Consider the following 24,118-nt stretch of genomic DNA (forward strand, 5'->3'; position numbering starts at 1 on the left):
ATGTTTGAGAAAATATATGCAGATTTACGATGTGTTTTTATGGTAACTGGGACAAAATAACCATTTTATTTATATGTTAAATATTTAGAGGTTTATAAATAATTGGAATCAGAATCAGGAATTCAGTATGGAATTGGTAATTGTATTCGGAACTGGGAAAGATATTGGAATCGTCCCATCTCTAATATATATGTATGTATATACATATTCTTACTTATTAAATCATTTCTCTGTGATAAGTTTATAAGGTTGATGAGTAGAAATCTGGGGCTCACAGTATTAATGTTGGCATCTCTTAGAGGCCAACTCTCTTCGTAATCTTCATGAATGATCTAGATCACATTCTTAGATTATTCATAGATATTTATGTAGATGACATCACGATCTATGGAAACACATCAAAGGTCAGAAATGACCAAATTTTCTCTGATTCTTTATCTTTTGATATTGATCATATGATGCAATGGGGAAAAGGGTGGCTGGTAAATTTTAATGCATCTAAAACCAAGCTTATCTCTTTCTATCATCAAATATTTGACTTTCCTTTGACTCTAATTGAAATGAACGGTTCTCGTCTTGGGGATGCTTCATGTTTCAACAAGCCTCTGGGTTTAACCATCACTCTTAATCTGAAATGGAGTACATCTCACTGATGTAATCATCTACCTGTATCAGAGCTATGTATGTCATAGGATTGAGTACTGGTTTCATCTGGGGCAGAGGCTGCTCAGAGCACCCTATCCTGCCTTAGAGTTTAAACCTGAATTCGTAACCTAGTAGGTGATGCTCTTTTCTCTACTCTGCAACTTCTTTCCCACAGAAAAGACATTGCAAGCCTATTTCTGCTCTATCGCTATTTTCATGGCAAGTGCTCGGCCGAGTTTTAATCCATTGTACCTGTAACGTGCATCCAGGAGATAAGCGCCCGCGTGTTTGCGTGTTGTGTGGGTACGTGGGAGAGACGGACGAGGGGAAAAAGACTTACCTCGAGACCAGCTCAGCGTTACCGACCAAAAATAGAAAAGAAGGACCAAGATGGCGACCGCCGTCTTTTGTAAAGTATGATGTCTCGCAAAGTCACACGAATTCTCGGAATATGCAAATTTAGCCGGCCTAGAACGACGATAAAAGCGGGTGAGGGGAAAGACGTGGGGGAGTGACGATTGAGTTGGCTGGGGAATCGTGTGGCTGTTGCTTCTTGTGCCGTGTTGAGGATATCTTACCGTATTAAAGAGAGAGTCGGGCGCCATCTTGAATTTTTCCTTACATTTTTTTTCTTACAAGCTATTCCGGCCATTTGGCCTCTAGGACTATGACCGAGTCGAAATTTGACTTAAAGCTCATACCCGAGTTTGACGGGTCCACGTCCATCGTCGACTGGGTTGAAAGGGTCGAGCTGACGTGTGACCTTTGTGAGGTGAAAAGGGTACACACTGTAATTCCCCTGAGATTGGCTGGGGGTGCCTTGAGTGTATATCAGCAACTCAGTGCTGCCGAAAAGGGAGATGTCACCGCAATTAAAGCTGCGCTGTACAAGGCATTTGCCATGGATCCTTGTACGGCCTATGAAAAATTTGCTTCCCGAAAACTTCTACCGGAGGAAAGCGTGGACGTTTTCTTCGCTGAGTTAAAGAAACTCGCAGTTCTGTTCGGTGGAGGGGTGTCGGAGCGGACGCTCGCGTACGCGTTTGTGGCGGGCCTTCCCACTCGGGTGAAGCAGCTACTGAGAGCCTCAACCAGCGTTTCAACAACGACCATGGAACACTTGGTGGAACGTGCTCGAGCCATCATCAAAGATGAGGAGGACCTGGGGGAACCAGTTGTGATGGCGACACAGACAGGCCAGATTGGCGCTCGGGAGATTCCGAATCAGAACCCTGCAAGCAATGGGAAATGTTTTCGCTGCGGCCGACGCGGACATTTTGCAAATAATTGCACCAACAGGGGGCGTGTGCGCTGTTTTAAGTGTGGCGGTTTGGGGCATCTAGCCCAAAACTGTGCGGGAAACGTATCAGGGGAGAGGACGTCAGCGCCGCCCTGCTCCCCGAGCAAAATTTGAACAAGGCGCAACCAGTAATAACCGTCTACGTAAACAGGATACCCTGCTCAGCACTTCTCGACTCAGGCTGTTCGCATACTATAGTGAGCACCAGGCTGTGTCCAAGTTGGACTAAGAGGAAGATCAAAGTCACCACGATAGGAGGCGAGACCCAGACATGCTGTGGAGCTGGAACTGTCAAGATCTACACGGACACCGGTGCAGCCACTAAGATCAATGTGCTCGTGACCCAAGGAAATCTCCTGGGGTTTGACCTGTTGCTCGGATACGATGCCATCAAGGCGCTGGGGGGAGTCGCAATTCATCGGGATGGAAAGGTGCGATTCTTAGAGGCCCCAGTGTGTGCAGCGCTCCATATCGATCGGCCGGATTTTACAGTGGACTACGACTCGCGCAAGAGGGCCTGGATTGCATCTTGGAAGTGGACCGGGGGAATGGCACCGACTAAACTCAAGAATGGGGTTGCAGAGTACCCTATACCCAGTGAGGCCCGAGTAGAATACGAAAGGGAACTAAAGGCGTGGATCCAAGATGGCTGGTTAATCCCCTACCCTGAGGACAAGCTTGGGCCTCCGAAGGGTCTAATACCCTTGATGGCAGTAGTCCAGCATAACAAGTCGAAAGTACGGCCCGTGCTGGACTATAGGGAGCTTAACAAGCATATTGAAGCCTACACTGCCGATGCTGACGTATGCGCCAGTAAGTTGAGGGAATGGCGTCAGAAAGGCACTAATGTCTCAATATTGGATTTACGAAAAGCCTATTTACAGGTGCGAGTTGATGAGACGTTGTGGCCGTTCCAGACAGTTTGGTTCCAGGGGCAGAGGTACTGCCTTACACGCCTTGGCTTCGGCCTAAATGTGGCACCACAGATCATGAAGACTATTGTCAACACAGAAAAGCCCATGAGGGACTCAGCCAAGAAAAGCCCATGAGGGACTCAACGTCAGCTTACATTGATGACGTATACGTCAATGAAGATGTACAGTCTGCGTCGTGTGTCAAAGAAAAGTTGGCTCAGTTTGGTCTGGAATGCAAGAATCCCGAACGTTTAAGGGAAGGAGCACGTGTATTGGGATTAGATGTTTATGAAGAGGATGGCACCCTACAATGGAGGCGTGGCAGTGAAATTCCAAGCATCCCCAACCTCGTTACAAGGCGGACCGTTTTTTCTTGGTGTGGAAAACTTGTTGGTCACTTACCGGTCTGTGGCTGGCTCCGCGCAGCTGTTGGTGTGATTAAACGCAGAGCAAATTTAACAACCACGGGTTGGGATGACATATCCGATGATGTCCTACTAACTCTGATGATTAAAGAGACACTGGAGAGAGTGAACAAGAAGGACCCTGCCTGTGGGCGGTGGTGTGTTAACGGAGACAACGTAGGTGTGTGGGTTGATGCCAGTTCTTTGGCGTTGGGAGTATCGTTGGAGCAAGGAGGAAACGTGTTCGAGGATGCGTGTTGGCTGCGGCCCGTAACAGATTCTCAGCATATCAACCTGGCAGAGCTGGACGCTGTTGTAAAGGGGGTAAATCTGGCCCTGCAGTGGCAGTCTAAGAAGTTGACCTTGTACACAGATTCTCTCTGTGTCTACCACTGGGTGTCTGACACACTTTCAGGACGGACACGAATCCGTACCAAGGCAGCAAGCGAAATGTTAATACGGAGAAGGCTAGACACGCTAAAAAGCCTGGTATCTGAGTATGGGCTATCACTGAGCGTCACTCTGGTGCCATCACATTGTAATCGTGCTGACCAACTGACCCGTGTACCTCACAAATGGTATGAAGCCGCGAAGATGGGAATGGAGATTACTGCTCGATCTTGTGCAGTTGCAATCGACCCATGTCAAATACAAAAAATTCATGCACAGAGCGGACATCCGGGTATCAAGAGGACCCTTTATTTTGTGAGGCGTGCATACCCAGCAGTGACCAAGATGGATGTCAGACAGATCGTCAGAAATTGTGAGGCTTGCCAGTCTATTGATCCTGCACCAGAGCGATGGCAGAAGGGTCGCTTGGAAGTTGAGAGTGTGTGGCAGCGGCTGGCCATGGATATTACCCATTACAGTGGCAAGCCCTTTCTAACTCTCATTGATTGCGGGCCTACGAGATTTGCGGTGTGGCGGCAGATGACCAGACAGGATTCAGCAAATGTTGTTCGCCACCTATCATCCATTTTTTTTGAGCGAGGTGCGCCGGAAGAGCTCCTGACTGACAATGATGCAGCGTTTTGTAGCCAGCAAGTCCGGCAGTTGTTAGATGAGTGGGGCGTCCGTCTACGGTTGCGATGTGCGCATGTGCCATCAGGAAATGGCATTGCTGAAAGAAGCCATCGCAGCATCAAGAGAATTGCTGCCAGGAAGCGATGTACTATTGCGGAAGCAACATATTGGTACAACATTACGCCAAAGGACGGGACGTCCCCTTCAACCGCACCTGCGAATGCTATTTACACGTACCGAGTCGGAGTGAAGGGAATCAACACTACGCAGCCAACCGACAAGGGAACATATAACAGATATGAAGTGGGAGATCCAGTGTGGATGCGGCCTCCAGGAAATCGGTGCACCGACAAGTTTAAGCGAGGACACATATCTGGAGTGATTAGCCAGCAGTCTGTTTTGGTCGATGGAACCCCACGACATGTGCGAGATCTTCGCCCAGCTACCGAGGTGCGTCATACAACTACAGAAGAAAGCAGTGAAGCGTCTAGCGATGAGCTGCCAATGCACGGATTCAGTGAGCCCCTTCCAGAGACTGATAGCGATACTTCATCTGATGAGGCGGAACCAGATCCAGAGCCCGAATCTGAAACGGTGAATGTACCCCTTCGCAGAAGCACACGCACTAAAAGGCCACCCCCCCAGTGCTCTCTATGTGATCATCAGATCAGGGGGGAGTGTAACGTTCATCCAGGAGATAAGCGCCCGCGTGTTTGCGTGTTGTGTGGGTACGTGGGAGAGACGGACGAGGGGAAAAAGACTTACCTCGAGACCAGCTCAGCGTTACCGACCAAAAATAGAAAAGAAGGACCAAGATGGCGACCGCCGTCTTTTGTAAAGTATGATGTCTCGCAAAGTCACACGAATTCTCGGAATATGCAAATTTAGCCGGCCTAGAACGACGATAAAAGCGGGTGAGGGGAAAGACGTGGGGGAGTGACGATTGAGTTGGCTGGGGAATCGTGTGGCTGTTGCTTCTTGTGCCGTGTTGAGGATATCTTACCGTGTTAAAGAGAGAGTCGGGCGCCATCTTGAATTTTTCCTTACATTTTTTTTCTTACAGTACCCACTTGCAAAGTTTCACAAAAATCACTCAGCAAGCTAAAAGCCACTATCAATAATTTCCCCACTATCTATTGATGCCTAACTCTGAATGGGAATTTCATGAACAAAGCTTATTTCCTAGAACTGCCTACCCGTGGAACTCTGTTTGACTGGTCTGCTTCCCAGCTTACTACAACTCCAACATAAACAAGTTCTTGTTAAACTGTCTTCGTAAATAATTAAATTATACCAAATTTGTATTACTAACAATTACTGCGCAATTGTCCCAATTGCTACCATACACTCATTAACTCTTATCCTCAAGACTTTGATAAATGGTGACCATTTTGTGTATATATATATATATATATATATATATATATATATATATATATATATGTGTATATATATATATATATATATATATATATATAATTATTTACTATGATAATTAAATACCTACAGACACTAGTGTTTCATCCTTTCGGGAATCTTCAGTGTAGGGTGTCACGATTAACACCAGTCGTATATATATATATATATATATATATATATATATATATATATATATATATATATATATATATATTATGCTCCTATTTACTTGCCTCCCCAAGCTTGGCATTCTTTGGACTTGTGGGCTGACACCGAGTCCTGCTAACACATACAGGGTCTGCCAGTGGCCATCTGATTGCACCAGGGATCACCTCACTCTTCAGCACATTTAGGTATACTTTGGTGTTGACTTTCAAGCTGACTTCGAAGATGTGAGGTGATATGATATGGCACTCACTTGAAACCACATCAAAGACCATAACTATGGCTGGAAACTTTGTTTTCATCCTGGACATGTCCCTGTTATTTGTGGCAATCCAGCGATGCATTTTGAGCGTGCTCACAATGGTTCTGTTGTCATAACTTGGATCGGTAGAGAGCATGCGTTATATAGCGGCGCATCTCTGATCTCGTTCATTGAACATTGTCTCACTTTCAGACATGATAGAAGGCTCCTATCGCTCTTGGAATCTGTACACAACTGGCCAACTAGTAGATAGAACAAAAAAATGGAAACCGGTTTTCATCAAACGGAAATTGAATCATATCGTCTTTTCTAGGGCGACAATTTTATCGGTTCACCCTGAACACACACATAAGTTAATGCATACACTAACAAAATGAAAGCACACACTAATAAATACATGCATGAAAATGTCCAATCCCCTTTGATCCATTCGGGAGAATAAAAAATAGGAGGCATTACTTTTGGAACGCCTCTCATATTTTTGCAGACATGTAAAGCTGTATATCACATTATTAAAAATAAAAAGCTAAATCCAGCATCCAACGCTAATCTCATTAGTACTAAGATTCTTTATTACTTAACCTAATATTGTAAATATTTTTTTCAATCAAGATTTTCAAGTTTTCATCGTTACAGAATTTGTCTTTTGCTCCTGACTCTTTTAAAGACGAATCATTTATTTCGCTTTCATTTTCATACGACCATAAATAAAATGAGGATCTCCATTATTTTCAGCAAAATTGGAAATGTTTTCACATTTTCTCCAGCTATGGGCAAATGGCTCCATTGCTTTATAAATGCCTTGGGAAAGGCAAAGGCTAAGGGGATAAACCCTGACAAAAAATTCGGTTTGGAGTCCCGATAGGTGAATGGTGAAGCAGTGCAACACCTTTCCGGCAACTCCTGTAACTGCGGTGGCTTCGATTGTATTATTTTGTCTTTCCGTCAGACTTTGTCTACAACGCCGAGAGAGTAACCCTGGTAACTGGGCAAACTTAGGTCTCCTTATCACCCGTCCAGGCCTGCATCCAGAGAGGTAACTCCAGCTTCTATTTTATATCCACAGTAGATGGTAGTGCACCAGACTAGATGCAAAACACCATTGTCTCATTAGACAGAAAATTGCCATAAACAAATCAATCAAGGCAGCAATTTATAACGCCACACATAAAATCTTCATTATTATCTCTGCCAAAACGGAGGTTACGTTTTCAGTCATGTTTGTTTGTTTGTGTACAGCCTAGTATCGACATCGCTTGACCAATCGTCACCAAACTTAGTAAATGTATAGCTGATCATGGCCTAACTTACAACTGATTTAATTTTGGGATATCTAAGTCAAAGTTTAAGATCAAGGAAAATGTGAAAGTCACATTTCGATTTAAAGAATCGCCACTTGGCTCATTTTGTAGCCAATTTAGTCCCACATTTTGTGTAACCTTGATTTTTGACCGTGAATAGATTGATCAAGGTTAAAAATTTGACGGAATTTAAACCTTTTTTTCCAAATTTGATGTATCGATCTGATATTTTTTTGATAACGGTAAACGCCATGCAAAATTGCGGTTTGATCAAATAGTTTTTGAGATATTAAGGTTTCTATGGCGTAACTTCGAATCAGTAAAGTTCATTTCGTCACAGAAGTTTTTGTGACACACACACATACACACACATTTTGCCCTATATATATATATATATATATATATATATATATATATATATATATATATATAAGCTTTCAACGACATTATTAGCGAGTAACGTCGTATATTTTTACACACACTTTTTTATATTAATTCATAAGATGAAATTAGAATTGTACTCATAGTTTCACTATAAATTATTTGCGTGATTCAATTAAATAGTAAATAGTTACCGAATTCGGACTCGTTTTACCTTTATCAAAATTACCGAAAATTCCGGACAGCACACGTTTATAAATTGTTCAATATTAAAATGATGAGGAGGGGTGAGTTCATCATGCAAGTTTGATATAAACTGACCCGCAGGTGGTGTGAAATGACATCTTCTCGTTGGATTAGGGTTAGTTTATGTTAAACCGTGGCGACTGAATCGTGAAGTGATTTCTGTGAACGCTAATAAACAAAAGTCTCTAATTACTTATCCTCTTTGTTTCTTTCTTTGCTTCGTTTGGAATTCACTTTCTTTCTCACTTCCTAAAAGCAAGTAAGTTTCAGTGGATATGTTAACTCAAAATATTTTTAAATCAATGAAAATCGTTTTAAACCCCAAAAAGTAACAAATCCATCACGTGACACAACTAAGATCGCAAACTAAACTGTAATCACGGTACTAAAATTTTGGGATGACTATTGAGCATTCATATTATTTAGATTCTACAGACTATTGTTCGCAAGAACTTGTGACCCAGTGGATAGAGTACTTTATGAAATTCATTCATAAAAGTTAGATTCCTCGAGATTAAATGTTCCATTCTCAATGCAGGCGACCCAAAAATACAATTGCGATTTACTTAGGACTTCTACCAAGTTATGGCTAACGGAACCAGAACATGCTAATCCTGTATATAAAATAAAGGTTCCCATTCAAAATTATGTGCAGATTCCCGAGTTCGACAGAAAGATTCCCAAGTTCAACAAGATATACCTGAATAAGGTCGGAGGTTACATCGAGCACAACATTTGCAAATAACACTTAAGTTGAGAACAATAGTCCGAAGAATCCAAATAAAAGAAACTAAACTGTAAGCTTCATAAAATAAAGCAATGGCTGAATCCATCCAGTGACACCCTCTAAAAATTAACTTGGTGAAATCTTCAAAACAAGTTTTTATCATCTTAAAAGTTGTGGCTGAATTGAGTGTACTGTAAGAAAAAAAAAAAACAAACAAAAAAAAACATGAAATTTCAGCATATTTTTTTCACGCATCAAATTCACACCCTAAACATTTAAGAATTGTCACTGCTTTCTGACTCGGATAATGAACATCACCTTCCACTTCCTTCTTTCTCAAATCTCTCTTAACTGAGTAACTTGATGATCTTTACTTCGCACCCCTGTTTACGCGAATAATCTAGGTTAATCTCGTCTGATAGGTTGAGTGTACAAGTGTGACAGTTTTTCTAGTTTCTATTTCCGATTGGTAATACAGGAGCCCTAATTCTTATGTACTGCTAAGAGCTGCTGCTCCATCATCAGTTGTATAATATCAGTATTGTTGTAGTGCCATGTCGCGCATGGAAAGGAACCCTACACTTATATTCTGTGGTCTTTCTCGTTGCCACAACAATCTAGATGAAAACTTGGTTATTAATCTATTTGTGTGTGCATATTTGGTATTAAACTGACCCACTTCGCCCAACCGATTCTACAATCGAATAAACATTTATGAATTGAGATGGAGAAAGCAAGTGGTGTTCATTTTATTTTCTTTATAAAACAGAGACTTCCATGGAGTCTTTCAGAAATTGTTGGAATGGTGCAATAAATGCATTGCAACCGGAGGAAATTACTTCGAAAGGGTCTAGAGTTTTATGTGTGTACTATTAATAAAACTTCCCATATGAAAAAAGGTTGGAAACTTATTGAAGGCACCTCTGATATATATTAGACATATATATATATATTACATATACACACACATATACACACACATGTATACACACACGCACATATGTATATATATATATATATATATATATATATATATATATATATTAAATTTATTTATACAAACATTGATGGCTACATATGTGCATACATGTTTCTGTAATCACCCGTTACTGGGGAGATTACGTATTCAGGCCGAGAATTACCCTTGATATATATATATATATATATATATATATATATATATATATATATATATATATATATATATATAGTTAGTAATTTATAAAATATATATGGCGATATAAATTACTAACTAGCTCTACCTACGTATTGAGCACTTTTGAAGTAAATACTTAAAGTTTACGCATAAATCTATACTTTCGTATATTAATTTTATATGAGTAAATGAAGTAGTTATATATATATATATATATATATATATATATATATATATATATATATATGTTATACATATTACATTTAGTATGTATATTATATATTATGTATATATCATATATATATTGTTTCATGATTCTTTGAGGGGTACAGAATTAATATATCGCAATCATGAAGAGAATACTTAAATTCATGATTAAAAACGTTTAAAATAAAGTTAACCGGGTGAAGATAAGAGAAGAAAAAAATGGGGAAGTCAGCTGACCGGTTTCGACCTCGCTTTATCAAAGCTGTATCGAGGGATTTGTTTTGAAAAAAAAATGTATATATATATATATATATATATATATATATATATATATATATATATATATATATATATATATATATACTGTATTAAAAAAACCAAGACTTCAAAAAAGGAATTGATAGCAAAAAAAAAGCGTATTTCATTATAAGTTACAATTGTTTCAATACCAGTTGGATAATTTCAAGCATTATGGCGTTTGAAAATTTTCACATAACCAGCATTTCTTCAGACTTCTTGAATAAAAAACACTTTGACAATAGAACATTTGATGGAGGATGTCTCCAGGGTAAATGTTTTCGCATGCTTCATTTCCGTTACGGGATTTTTTTATAAAACAATGTTAATCTGCGGAGTTTCGAAGAAATACTTTCCTTCTCATCAGAGGGTTGTAATTAGCAAAATGCGGGATCGGATTTTGCTTGAAAATGTATTTGATGAAACTTCAAGTAAGTCAAAGATCTTACTTGATAACAAAAAGTGAAGCAGAGGGAATACGGTGGAGAAAAAGGTGGTTTCACGTGAATGGATAGTCTGGTGAAATGTAAAATATCCAATGACGGTAAAATCCAAAAATGTAAATCCAAGAAAGTTAGTTTGCTCTTATATATATATATATATATATATATATATATATATATATATATATATATACACACACCAACATTATATATACAGTTAGTTAAATTTTTTGCCCTATATTTTTGGCGCCTTTTACCGTCATCTTGTCTGGCTCATTTTTACATTTGCTTTTCTATTTTATATTTAATTCAATCACCATTCAATCTTTTTCTTTTTTCCTCTTCTTCTTCACTCATTTTTCTTAATTTGTTTTGTTTTTTGCATAGGCGTCACCATTTATCAAGGCCGAGAGGCCACTCAAGGGTAAGGGTAAAAGAGTGTACAGTAGTCAAAAGGACAATATAGTAATCGATAGTAATGGAAATTCGGTAAAATTGTTAACTTAAGTGGAACGGCTCATCAGAAACTTGTTTACGTTGGACTTGAAGACAACCATATTGTAGTCAGCTGGAAAGCAGGAAAACAGAAGACAATTTCACAGGTGTGCAGTTCTAAGAAAGAAGCTTTGTTCATGGAATCTACGTTTAGATTTAGACATCAGAGGGTAGGAATTAGCAAAATGCGGGATCGGATTTTGCTTGCAAAAGTATTTGATGAAACTGCAAGTAAGTCAAAGATCTTACTTGATAACAAAAAGTGAAGCAGAGGGAATAGGGTGAAGAAAAACGTGATTTCACGTGAATGGATAGTCCGGTGAAAGGTAAATTATCCAATGACGGTAAAATTCAAAAATGTAAATCCAAAAAAGTTAATTAAATTTCCATTCGCACAAGTAAAATCCAAGGAAATCGCGTAATTGGAAGATGGTCCAAAATAATCCAAAAGGCTGAAATCCGTGGAATAATTCACAAATAGGTACATGGAAAGAATTCCAATTATATTATTAAAAGAAAAATAAGATATGCGTTAGACTTGGCTGCCGAGACAAAGTGTAATTGGCAACCCGGATCTCCAACTTCCAACGTAGACCCCCACTACCATGTCTCCTTCTCTAACATCAGGGGTCTACGTTCTAACCTTCCAGAGGTTGAAACCCAATTACAGGAGACTAAACCAGACCTTTTTTTTTTTTTTAAGTGAAACTGCCATTGGAAAGGCTATTTCCCTAGAAGAGTTCGCAATTAAAGGATACTCTAACTTAACTTCTAAATCTGACCTCCAAAATCGCTATGGGCATGGAATATGTGCCTATATTAAAGATAGCTTTCCATGTGGTAGAGACCTAACTTACCCTATATGTGCTTCCGGGTTTTACTAGCTCACACTACTGCATTTATATTTACTCTCTATCGCCCCCACGACAGAAGAGTTACTATCTTTAAAAGCATATCTGAGAAAATTGACCAAGTCCTATCTGCTTATCCTTCAGCTAACATTCACGCATGTGGAGACTTCAATGTTCACAACGTGGAATGGTTGATCCACTCAAACAAGACCGATGATGAGGGGAGGTCCTGTCATGATTTCTCCATTGCTTATGACCTCACTCAGATTGTTCACGAACCCACCCGTGTGCCCAACAATGACGGCCAGTATGCGAGTCTACTAATATTAATAAACAGACGTCATCAATAGTTTTCGAGTATTATTGAATAAAAAACTCATGACAAGTTAAATATGAAACTTATTTTAGAGAAAAAAAAAATAGATTTTTACTTGTGTATATTCAAAAATATTCTAATTAATTAAGCACTTCTTTTTTTCTTGCAACAAAATTATTACAATCATCATAATCTTTAATTTTGGGAAAATCAGCGGACATTTGTATTTACATTTGAGTGAAGACGTTTCTTTAACGTGACTCACTTTTGGAATAAATATGCAATTTTTAGTTTAAAAATACATTTTCTTTAATTCGGTATCTTAAGATTTTAATTTACTAATTGTTGTTTAAATAGTTTTCGAAAACTGATAATTATTTTTTCAGAGATTTTGAAAGTTCATTTATTCGAACTTGAAATTCGAATGAATTTGTGATTTTTTTTTTGTTTTTTTACTTTTTTACATTTGTCACTTTTTTTACACGTAATAAATTTTTTACTTTTAGAGATAAAGTTTGGTCTTTTATTTTTCAAACAAAATTGGAATTTAAACGTAAATTAAAAAAAAATAATTTAGAGCGGCTTCTTTAAGGAGCATAGGAGTGCGCGTTTCTTTGTTTTTCACAAATGTTTGCTTGTACCTATATGTACCTATTTACTATGCCTCCCCACGGGACAGAGTTAGACACCAGGGTCGTTTTTTAACGTGGAGAAAAGGTACAAAAATAAAAATTGTCTCAGTCGTGAAGGATTTCTCCTCCACCGAAAGAGAACAAGAAATAGAAGTGCAGCATCTGAAGAACAGATACTACACTTTGATGGTATTTATTTGCTCCCCCACCGAGCAAATTAGGCACAAGGCCGATTTTTAATGTGAGGAGTGAAGGGGAAATGGGGACCAACTCCCCGGGGAGTAGGGGAGCTGTATAGTGACAATTGGTATGAAGGGTTGCCCCTACATTGACCAAGGTTTTATATGTGGGGTCGCCCCCACATATGGTCTTTGCTTGCAGTATCTGCCGGAACAGATGCTACACTTTGATCTTGACCAAAAGGCCATTGTAACTGATAAAGTAGTGGGTCTAATACAAAAACGTACAGTATAAACTATTGTGAACAACCCTGCCAAACAGTAAATGACAAAAAAAAAATGTCTTCTTCCGGTTGATATACTCGTGTGTCAATACTCTATGAAGATGACAATAAGAAGCGCCTAACCAAGTTGGAACTCTGAACAATGTTGTGCTTTCCCAATATGTTTGGAATTGAAAAACATTTTAAATCCTCCAACCATTATTCAGTGTCAGAGTGGAGTGGGGCGATCGATGTATGGTTTGCCTTACATTCTGACTCATCTACTTGTCCCCTATTTGACATGGCAGAGGAGAAGAAGGGAGAGAAAGGAGAAAGAGAAAGCTGAGTGCTAATTGGATGCTTGAAATGGAATCCCGCGGGGCTTTTCCCAGTGCCCATTTTGAAACAGTTTCAGTAGATTCCCTTAAGAAAAAGAACACGTTTTTAGGCTCCGTTGATCAAGTCTTCCAGACTTATCAAAGTATTTTATTTAATCTCTCCTTTTTTTTTTTTTTAAAGAACACGTGTCCTCGAAAAGGAGAATAAAGAGTATTAAAGCTAGAAAGACCAATACATTTTGAGTTAATCTGAGCGGGTTAACTAGAAGTTCCAGTTAAGCGGTTGTGTCTTTTTGAACTCTGCCTGTATAAAATACAGACATTAAAAGTTTTAATTAGCCAGGTTAGAAATAAGAAAGCACGAGAGTTTTGGCTTTCTCCCGTATTTGTGAAGAAGAAATTTTCTTTTTGAAAAAGAGAATTGAATTCAAGAAAACTTCAACAACTTTTAGAGAGAGAGAAAGAGAGAGAGAGAGAGAGAGAGAGAGAGAGAGAGAGAGAAAGAGAGAGAGAGAAAGAGGGAGAGAGAGAGAAAGAGAAAGAGAGAGAGAAACAGAGAGAGAGAGACAGGCAGACAGACAGAGACACAGACAGACAGACAGACAGACAGACAGACAGAATCATAGAAAGATAAAAATTTAAACCCAAAGCGATTTGAAATAAAATTCCATTTTCAGAGAAAAGGGCAATTTCTATATTAAAAAAACCCACAGTTTTTTTGTTATATTACTTTTAGTCAAGAAAGTCCAATAATTTGTAACTTCTGAAGATGTTAATTTTAAAAGATATAATTTTAAAATATTTAATTTTAAAATATTTAATTTTAAAAGATTGTAAAAGAAAGAGAAAAACTGAGAAAAAGTGGACATTTGAAGAAAGACAATTTTTATATATTTCGCATGTCACTTTTCAGCTTTATATTCAAGTAAAGTTTTTTTCAAGCGAGAATATTTCCCATTTTTTTCTTCATTTTCCTATCGTTTTGGACGAGTGATTTACTTTTTTCACTCGAGTGTATTAAACTCTTTTAACGAATTGTCTCTTCTGTAAAGACCCTTTATATATATATATTCTTATTCTTCTTATATATGACTTTAAAACATTTTAGGGAGATGGATTATCTTATTTATGTTTGAGCTTCAGCCCCTCCCCCAGTATCAATTCTGTTACATATCTTTTGATACACACACTCAGTAAGTCAAGACCAAATTCATACAAAAATCCTCCTTTTTAATTCTCTTTTACACATGTATATTATATTCGGTTCATCTCACTCTAAATAAATAAGATTTTATTAATTCTAATCATATTACTTGTTCTGAAGAATAAATGGCACTTGAGATAATGCTGACTTTCATCCGACATAATTATTTTGAAAAAAAAAAACGTATTTCACCGAAGAGTCATTTCCCTGAAAAGTCAGCCAGCCAAACTTAAGATCATTTTTATATATAAATCCATGTCTATATTTGATGCCATGATATATGCCAGTTGTTTTGCAAACGAAGATATACGAATTTTACTCCTCCACTGAAATAAATTCAATTTCGGCACAAAATCTGTGAAGTTTAATGAATGCACATTATAGTTTGTTGAGTCATTCATTGTTGAGTGTTTGGAATTAACATGAAATACGAAATTAAATCAAATCAAGAAAGATTTCAAACATGTGTGAAGCGATCAAAATTTATTTAGGAACTGAAGAAAAAAGATTTTACAAAAATTGGTGCTAAATAGATGTGTATGTGTGTGTGTGTGTGTGTGTGTGTGTGTGTGTGCGTGCGTGCGTGTGTGTGTGTGTGTAGTACATATAGTAGGTACCACTTTATGTGTGAAGCCAGAGACGTGCAAGGGGGGGGGGCGTGCTAGGGATGCCTAAGCACCTGTCCCTTTTACTTCTGTTTCAAAAGTGGCATTTTCAGAGGAAAGTATTATAGGCTTGTGCCCCACCGAGACACGTTTTTTTTTCTTTTTTTTTTTAAACTAGAGCATCTACCTTGAAAAAGTTCTTTGCACGTCACTGTGTGAAGCGATCAAAATTTTCTTAGGAACCGAAGAAAATATTTTACAAAAAAATTGGGGCTAAAAACTTTTAGCAGCAAAAACGATAGTATTTGTTCATATGCCCACAGATGCGTGTGTGCACAATACAACCATGGACATCAAACGATTCTAATATACACAAAGAAATATCAGATGAAGAAAGACTATGTGAGGTGACGTACCCCTTAGTGGGTAATGACATGAACCAACCACCTGGGCGTGCAAAGTTCGAATCCAATTCGTTCTGGAAAACCGATGCCAGCAATAGAATCACCTGATTCATAAGAAATTAATGTATTATATTTCCTCTTGTTGCGGTTATCATCGTTGTTGTTGAAACAAGAATAACAAAATGGGACTTTTTAATAACTTAATGTTTTTGTAAACATTTTGTCTACAAACAACCTTTAACGGGAAGACTTATCTTTTCTTGACTACCAGCTAGCCAGTGTTGGCGAAGAGAGAGAGAGAGAGAGAGAGAGAGAGAGAGAGAGAGAGAGAGAGAGAGAGAGAGAGAGAGCACTAAGTAAGGCTAATGCAAAGCTAGTACTTTTAGTCTAAATGCGAAAACATCTTTACGTATTTTTACATCGTAAAGTAGGTCGCTGTTTCAAATGAATGACGAAAGATAACATATTTTAAATAAATACGAGTTTATTAATGTTAAACATGTTTCCTTCTCTTACTTGCACTATACATTATATTTCCTTTGTATTTCATAACAATATTTCCTTTACAGTGTTTCTCTCTACCAACCTCTAAAAATATTAGTCTTCGCATTTCCTTAAAGTGAACAGATGACTCTTTTTCACTGACGCAACTTGAACAGATAATAAACTATTATATACCCCATAATGGTGACCCCGACATGATCTGAATACGCACTCTTCTACTACAACATCAATAACTAGCATTTTACTCCAACACTGGTGACTCCGACGTGATTACACATTGCTATAAAAACGTATAACGTGTAATATGTAATATTCATGTTTTATACCTCCATGATTCATTATTATTACCATAAATATGATCAAAACCTAATATGTGCTAACAATAATCATTGTCATTGTCGACAGGAATTATTTTAAATACAGTTGGAAAATTAATTTAAAAATTATTTTGCTTTACCTATTCATTTGTAACCTATTTGTATTAAAAAATATTTATCAAGTTTTATGCTGTTTAATTTGTCGTAAATCACAGCCGTGAGAAAAATAATCTGCGTTTGTTCAGCCATTACAGGGAGTAAGTGCATAATCGGGTTCAGGCATTACAAGAAGTAAATATATAACCGGATTATTCTTCTCACAGTTTCTCTTTCTGGCAAATCATGTAAATAAATAAATAAATAAATAAATAAATAAAAATGATATTTTTTAAGCAAATAGTTCACAAACGTGTAAATAAATCTAAACGAATTAGTTTGTTTTTTTTTTACAACTTTTATAACTGAATTTCCTATAAAATAATTTAATCAGTCATCCAAAATTGTTTTTGTTTATTTATTTTATTTAACATAAATAAGTGGGTAAACAAAAATGGCCACTTTGCACAGAATCGTTATTTACACTAACGCAAAATTATTATAACTTATATTAAATATTTCTCTTTTTAACATAATTAGGTCACAAATGAGCAGATAAACCAAAATAAATTGTTTGACTAATTTCTCAACTGCATTTCCTATAAAATAATTTGTGTCCGTAAAACTAATGATTATCTGGTTAATTATTGTTTTTTACTTTAAGAAAATTACATCAATTATGATTGTAGTGCAAAATAATGTTTTTGAATAGTGCTGAAATCCATTTCACTGTAAATAATTCCCGACTTTCAACTAGTAAATTCTTGAAAATCCTGCAGAGTGTTCACATAAAGCAGACATGATATATGGTCGATTTAAAGTGTGACGGTACGAACAGGTAAATACACATCGGGGATTTTCTCCCGGCACCAAAGCCATGTATAGGCCATTGTTAAGATGACCATTTTTATGTTGATTGAGGTATAGCTTTCGTCCTATGCCGTTCTTGGAGATCCATTTCCCCAGGCCTTGCATCCTTCCTTTGAGAATGGTTTAGTTTATTGCTAATCGCCTGAGGCACCATTATCGGGGCTGCCCAGGCATTTTTATATGCTGGAGTGCTCTTCTAGGGCGATGGCTCTTCAAATCACACTTTTGGCCCTGTGTCACATCAATCTGCCGAGGCAAAACAAGGTTAATATGAAAATTGACATCTGTTCTCTCTACACTCCTTGATACATACGAAGGAGCCGTATACATAAGTTGGGGGAGGTGCTGCTCGACCCATAGATATGCCTTTATAACTTATTATTTGGGCGACTTCTTAACATATCAACCTGTGACCATTCATTAACAGGTAAGTGTTTGTCATTCTATTTGGTTATATTTCTGACGCCAACGCCAAAACATTATTTTCACACCCTTGACACATATGAAGGAGCCGTATACATAAGTTGGAGGAGGTGCTGCTCAACCCATAGTTCTATCTTTTATGCCAAGTTGAATATACATCCACGACAATAAGTCCGACAGAGTGTCTGTTATTTGACTTACGTGGATATGTATGGTTCTGTGCAGTTCTAGGAGCTACGTTATCCCAGCCTTTACCTTCTCTTTTTGAGAAAATGGCAGTTTATTGCTAGTTGCCTGAGGTGCGCCTGCCTGTTAATGCTGACGGGGCTGCTCAAGCAGTTTTAAACACCAGCGTGCTTTTCCCCTTTGGTGCTGGCTTTTCAATCCTCACCTTCCAACCTTGTGTCACATCTTTCCGTAGTGGGACGGATGTTAAATACAAATTATGCACAAGTCAAGTGGGGAATGTCAGACTGGTCAATAAACTTCCCTTAAACTAGACACGTCTAGAGAGGCGGCGTCTGGTTAAATTTTATGGTTCTTGCCCAGAATTCCCCTTGTATTAAAAAACAAAATATAGAAAAATCTGTATAATGTACATACCCGTAAGAAAACAAAAATATCATATTCCAAAAATTACGTAAATTAATCAAGTAGTGTTATTTTTAGATGAGAAAATCAAATTTTATGAGTATCCGAAAAGTGACTGTCATGCTCGCCATTTTATGATAAAAATGTGAAGAAACAAAGGGAGATAATTCAACAATAATACACATTTTTAAGATGTATATTGTAATGCCTACGAATTCACACATTTTTTTTCAAATAAAACTATTTTATCAATGTTTCTGAATTTTTGAGATGAGGATTGGTTGTTCGTATTATTTGGATTCATCGGACTACTGTTCTCAGAAACATTCTCGATTTCGACAAGATACACCCGAAGAAGGTCGAAGGTTACATCAGCCGAAACGTTGTGAAAATCACACTCAGGATGAGAACAGTAGTCCGATGAATCCAAGTAATACGTACTATATCAATATACGTGATTTTCAGAATGTAATGCTTTCGTCTCGTCACATTCATAATACAGGTTTTTCTTTATTTTTATTCTTACTTTTTTTTATACAGGAAGGATTGTAGACAAAAACCGTTTTTATTTATCTTCCTTCCAAGGTGTGACCGGGAAATTGGGATTTGAAAAGCCAGCGCCCTAGAGGAAGAGAACCCTAACTGGAGAACTCCCTAATGGGGGGGGGGCGCCTTGGGCAATTAGTAAAGTAACAGAGCGCGGACGCGTGTATGCAAATGCCGAGCCGTGTGCGGAGAAAAATACTATAAAAAGAGTGTGGGCATAGACCGGCGATCACGTTCGAGAGCATGTTCAAAACGAGGTTCAAGAGGACAGATGTCAGAGGAGAAGGAGCACGATCACGGTTTATTTTGGAAAGTACTCGGAAATAAATGTCGTTGTTACACAAAAAAGTCAGTTCGAGTTATTCTCTGTCTTGGTTTCCATTGCGACGCAGACTGCATACAATGGGTGGGTCCCTTGAGTAAGCGTACAATATTATAGTAATAAACTTACACCTTCGGGAAGGGAGAAGGCAAAGCCTGGAGAGGTGCACAGGACCACTGTCATACCTCAGTCAACAGGGAACAAATTATCCTCACAGTGGCCTAGATTCTGTTGGCTTTGGGACTGATAATTTGATTTTGGTATGAACCCATCCCCTTCACCATTCGTGCCGAACCCATCAAGCGATGAATCAACGGGGAAGGATGCTAAAAGTCATCTCTTTATTAAAAAAAAATGTTTTGTAGTTTTTATTTTATGGTGATATTAAAAACGTATATAATTTAAAGGTTTTGATATTTAATTGTTTCTTTTATTCAAAATAAAAGAATTGTTTAATTTTTATTTTTACGCCGCTCATCACAGACATTAAAATGTCACGTACGTCGTGTATATGTTTATGCATCCATGGGTGTGTGTCCGTGTGTAAATGGCTGTGCGTGTGTGTTTATGTGTCCTTGTATATGCGTCCATATATCTGTGTGTGTCTGTAAGTGTTTATGTATACATGTGTGTGCGTATGTATGTATGTGTAATTCCGCTTCGAGAGATTAGACACAAAGTCAGGTGTGGATTTCATGAAAGCGTTTCTGTGGAACGGACTGGAATTGAACTCTGCACACCCAGATTTCCTGTCAGTGTAATTAACCACTTAGCCACCGTCATACCCCAATATATGTTTACCTATCTATGTGTATGCGTATGTGTCTGTGTCTGTGTGAGTATATGTTTGTGTATCTATGCATGTGCGTATATCTGTAAACGTGTGTGTGAGTATATCTAGGTATATGCAATATTACGATTTGACGAGGAATGTGATTTTTTGAAATGGGCTAATCCTTAATTTTTCAATATATAGATACATAAGGAATCCTTATGTACCCATGTATGTGCATATGTGTATGAGTATGTTTATGTATTTATGTGAGTGTGCGTATGTGTCTGTGTGAGTATATGTTTATGTGTCCCTGTGTGTACGCATGTGTACAGGGAGGAACGATAAAATTGTCGCCCTAGAAATGACCACATGATTCCATTTCCGTTTGATGAAAATCGGTTTTCTTTTCTTCTTTTTTTTTGTTTGTTACAGACCATCTACTAGTTGGCCAGTTGTGTACAAATCTCAAAAGCGATTGGAGTCTTCTATCACGTCTGAAAAGGACACAATATTCACCGGAGATGCGCCGCTTTACACCTCATGCTCTCTACCGATCAAAGTTACGAAAACAGGACCATTTATTGCGTGTACAGTACGCTAGTATTGGAGATTTGATAAAGTGTCTTCCTTAAGGGGTTGGTTCATCAGAAATGTGTTTATGTTGGTGGAAAGCAGGCAGACGGAACAGAGTTCCACAGGCGTGCAGTTCTAAGAAAGAAACTTTGTTCATGGAATCTACGTTTTGATTTTGGCACAGATAAAGAGTGCGGAAAATTTTTAACATTGATTTCAGCTAGACGGGTGTTTATCGTGAAAGATTGGCGAAGGGGTGGCAGAGATTGGAGCTCAGACGAGCACTTGCCATGGAAGTAACGATAAAACAAAGACAGGCTTGCAACGCCTCTCCTGTGGGAGAGAGGTTGCAGGAAAAAGAAAAGGGCACCCCCACTAAGCCACGAAGCCTATTTTGTACTCTGTCAAGGCAGGATAGGCTGTTTTTAGCAGCTCCTGACCAGATGTGGCAGCAGTACTTCATCCTTGGACGTAGTTGGCTTTTATATAGATAGAGAATTGCATCTGCAGTGAGATATCTTCTGGAGCGGTAGAAGGATCAAACCATTTTTCCAGCGACCTTGGCGACTGACTTGATGTACCTGTTCCATTTCAGGTCAGGAGTAAAGATCAAGCCCAGAGCTCAGGTGAGGGTCACATCATGTCACCTCACATGTTCGAAGTCTGCTATCGTGAGTTGTGACCCCAATGCTGCATTCCTGGCGCAAATTCTTCACGGTTGTCACCGACGGCTATTGTTAATTGGAAAAATAAAATGTCTCCGGCCTTATAGATATCCATTTTCTGCATTTCGCATGTGCATCTCCATGCAAACGTGTCAGTTACAATGTTTCTCTCGTTCATTCTGCGCATGTAATCGCACTTCCGGTTGTTTCTTCTTTTGGCTATAAGCTGTCTTTTTGTTCCCTCGGCAACCTTTGTATGTAAATTGTTGGGGGGAGAAGGTTGGTGTTGTTCGAGCCATGTTCTGTTTTGCTTTTTTTTTTTTTTTTCATACTAAGTCGAGAATACATCCATGACAATCAGTCCGACAGAGTATCTATTATTTGAGTTAGGTGAATTTTCTGTCGATCTGAGGTTTGCGTTTGGTTTTCCTTATCTTTTTGAGAAGAGGCCAGTTTATTTTATTGCTTATCGCCCAAGGCGCTCCTACTGTGTAATGCTGACGGGGCTGCTCTGCATTTCATATCAGTGCATCTCCATGCAAACTTGTACATTACAGTGTTTCTTTCGATCATCCTGCACTTATAGTAGCATTTTTTAAATATTTTTTTCGTTTTGATTATCCTTCAAAAATTAAATTCTTTAAATTATAATTCACAGTCTTTAATTGTGTTCTTTTTTGACAAGCTCTATTTCCTATTTTGGTTCTATTGAGCTTTTTTTATTTGGATATATTTACACTATGTAAAAGTATTTATTTTTAAACATGCTAAATATAAGAATAAAAAGACTGAAAGAACTAGATAACCGATTTCGAACCTTACTTAAAAGATTAAGATTACGATTAATAGTAAATATGATGGAATTGAGATTATAAGAGAAAAAAGAATGGATAGATTAAGATCGATAATATAAAAAAATCTATTACGTACACATATATGTATATTCACATATGTACATACACACGTGCGTATATATGATATAAAATATATCTATTATATGAAATGCGGTTATCTGTGTGTGTGTGTGTGTGTGTGTGTGTGTGTGTGTGTTCAGCTAAAAGTAAAAACTACAAAACAAACAGTCACAAAGTTTGTATTTTCTTCTGTGGTGTTGCCCCGGCTAAATATCTAAAATTTAGAAAAAAAAATTATTAATTCTTTGATCAGTTTAACTGAGGTAGATTTAGTCAGGGAGAGTGCCAGTTTTCTCGACTGATTATGTACTAACTAAAGGGAAGTGATTGTGATTTTTTAATTATATTTTTTAATCAAGGATTTAATTTCCATATGCCGACTCATTCCTTGAAGAAAGGGTGTGCATGTATGTGTAGAGATATTAGAGATTATATTAGAGATAAATTATATACAGCATAATTACGTTGACACACAGGTTCTCCTCAGATCACCAAAGTTAAGCAACGTTGAGCTTGGCTAGTACGAGATGAGTGCCCATTTAGGAATTCTAGACGCTGTATGTGCTTTCTGCTTATCTCGGTATTGTTTTTAGTAGTCCTGAACATTTACTTGCCACTGGTATTTAACAACTCCGACTCAGGAGAGGTGTGGTTGGTGATTGCGCAACTCTTGCCACAAAAATTCCATTTGCAAGCTCCTTTACAGTGAGTATCCATAGTCTGTCAAGGCTGAAAGAAAGCTACCATGTGCAAAAAGAAGAACGGGCTGAGTGGAGAAAAATAGGAGGATGGTGAGGAGAAAGAAAACGGGAGACAGGGGAAAGAGATAGATAGAAGTTTTAATAGAAAGATATCACATTTTTTCTCGGGTAATTCAGGGCAGCCCAGCTAGTATATATATATATATATATATATATATATATATATATATATATATATATATATATATAACAGAGTGCAGACGAGCATATGTAAATTCCAAATGACGTTACGGTAAAGAAAAATAAATTATAAAAGGGAAAGAGAGCAGGTTAGAGAGAACGATTACATTAGAGACTTGGGTGACGTCACGACCGTAAGGAGAAGTCATGCGTGGCAGAAGAATGAAGAAAAGTTACAAAAAAAGAAGTCGAGTTATTACTGTCCTTTGTTCCTTGCGACGTAGACTGCATACAGCATGTGGGTCTTGTATGTGACCGTGTATGTAACGTTACATATATATATATATATATATATATATATATATATATATATATATATATATATATATATATATATATATATATATATATATATATCACGCTCGAGCGTGTGTGAACAGACTGCAATCGATAGATAGATAGAT

Source organism: Euprymna scolopes, chromosome 22 (genome assembly GCF_053919585.1).
Source record: "Euprymna scolopes isolate OS-2025 chromosome 22, ASM5391958v1, whole genome shotgun sequence".
NCBI lineage: Eukaryota > Metazoa > Mollusca > Cephalopoda > Sepiida > Sepiolidae > Euprymna > Euprymna scolopes.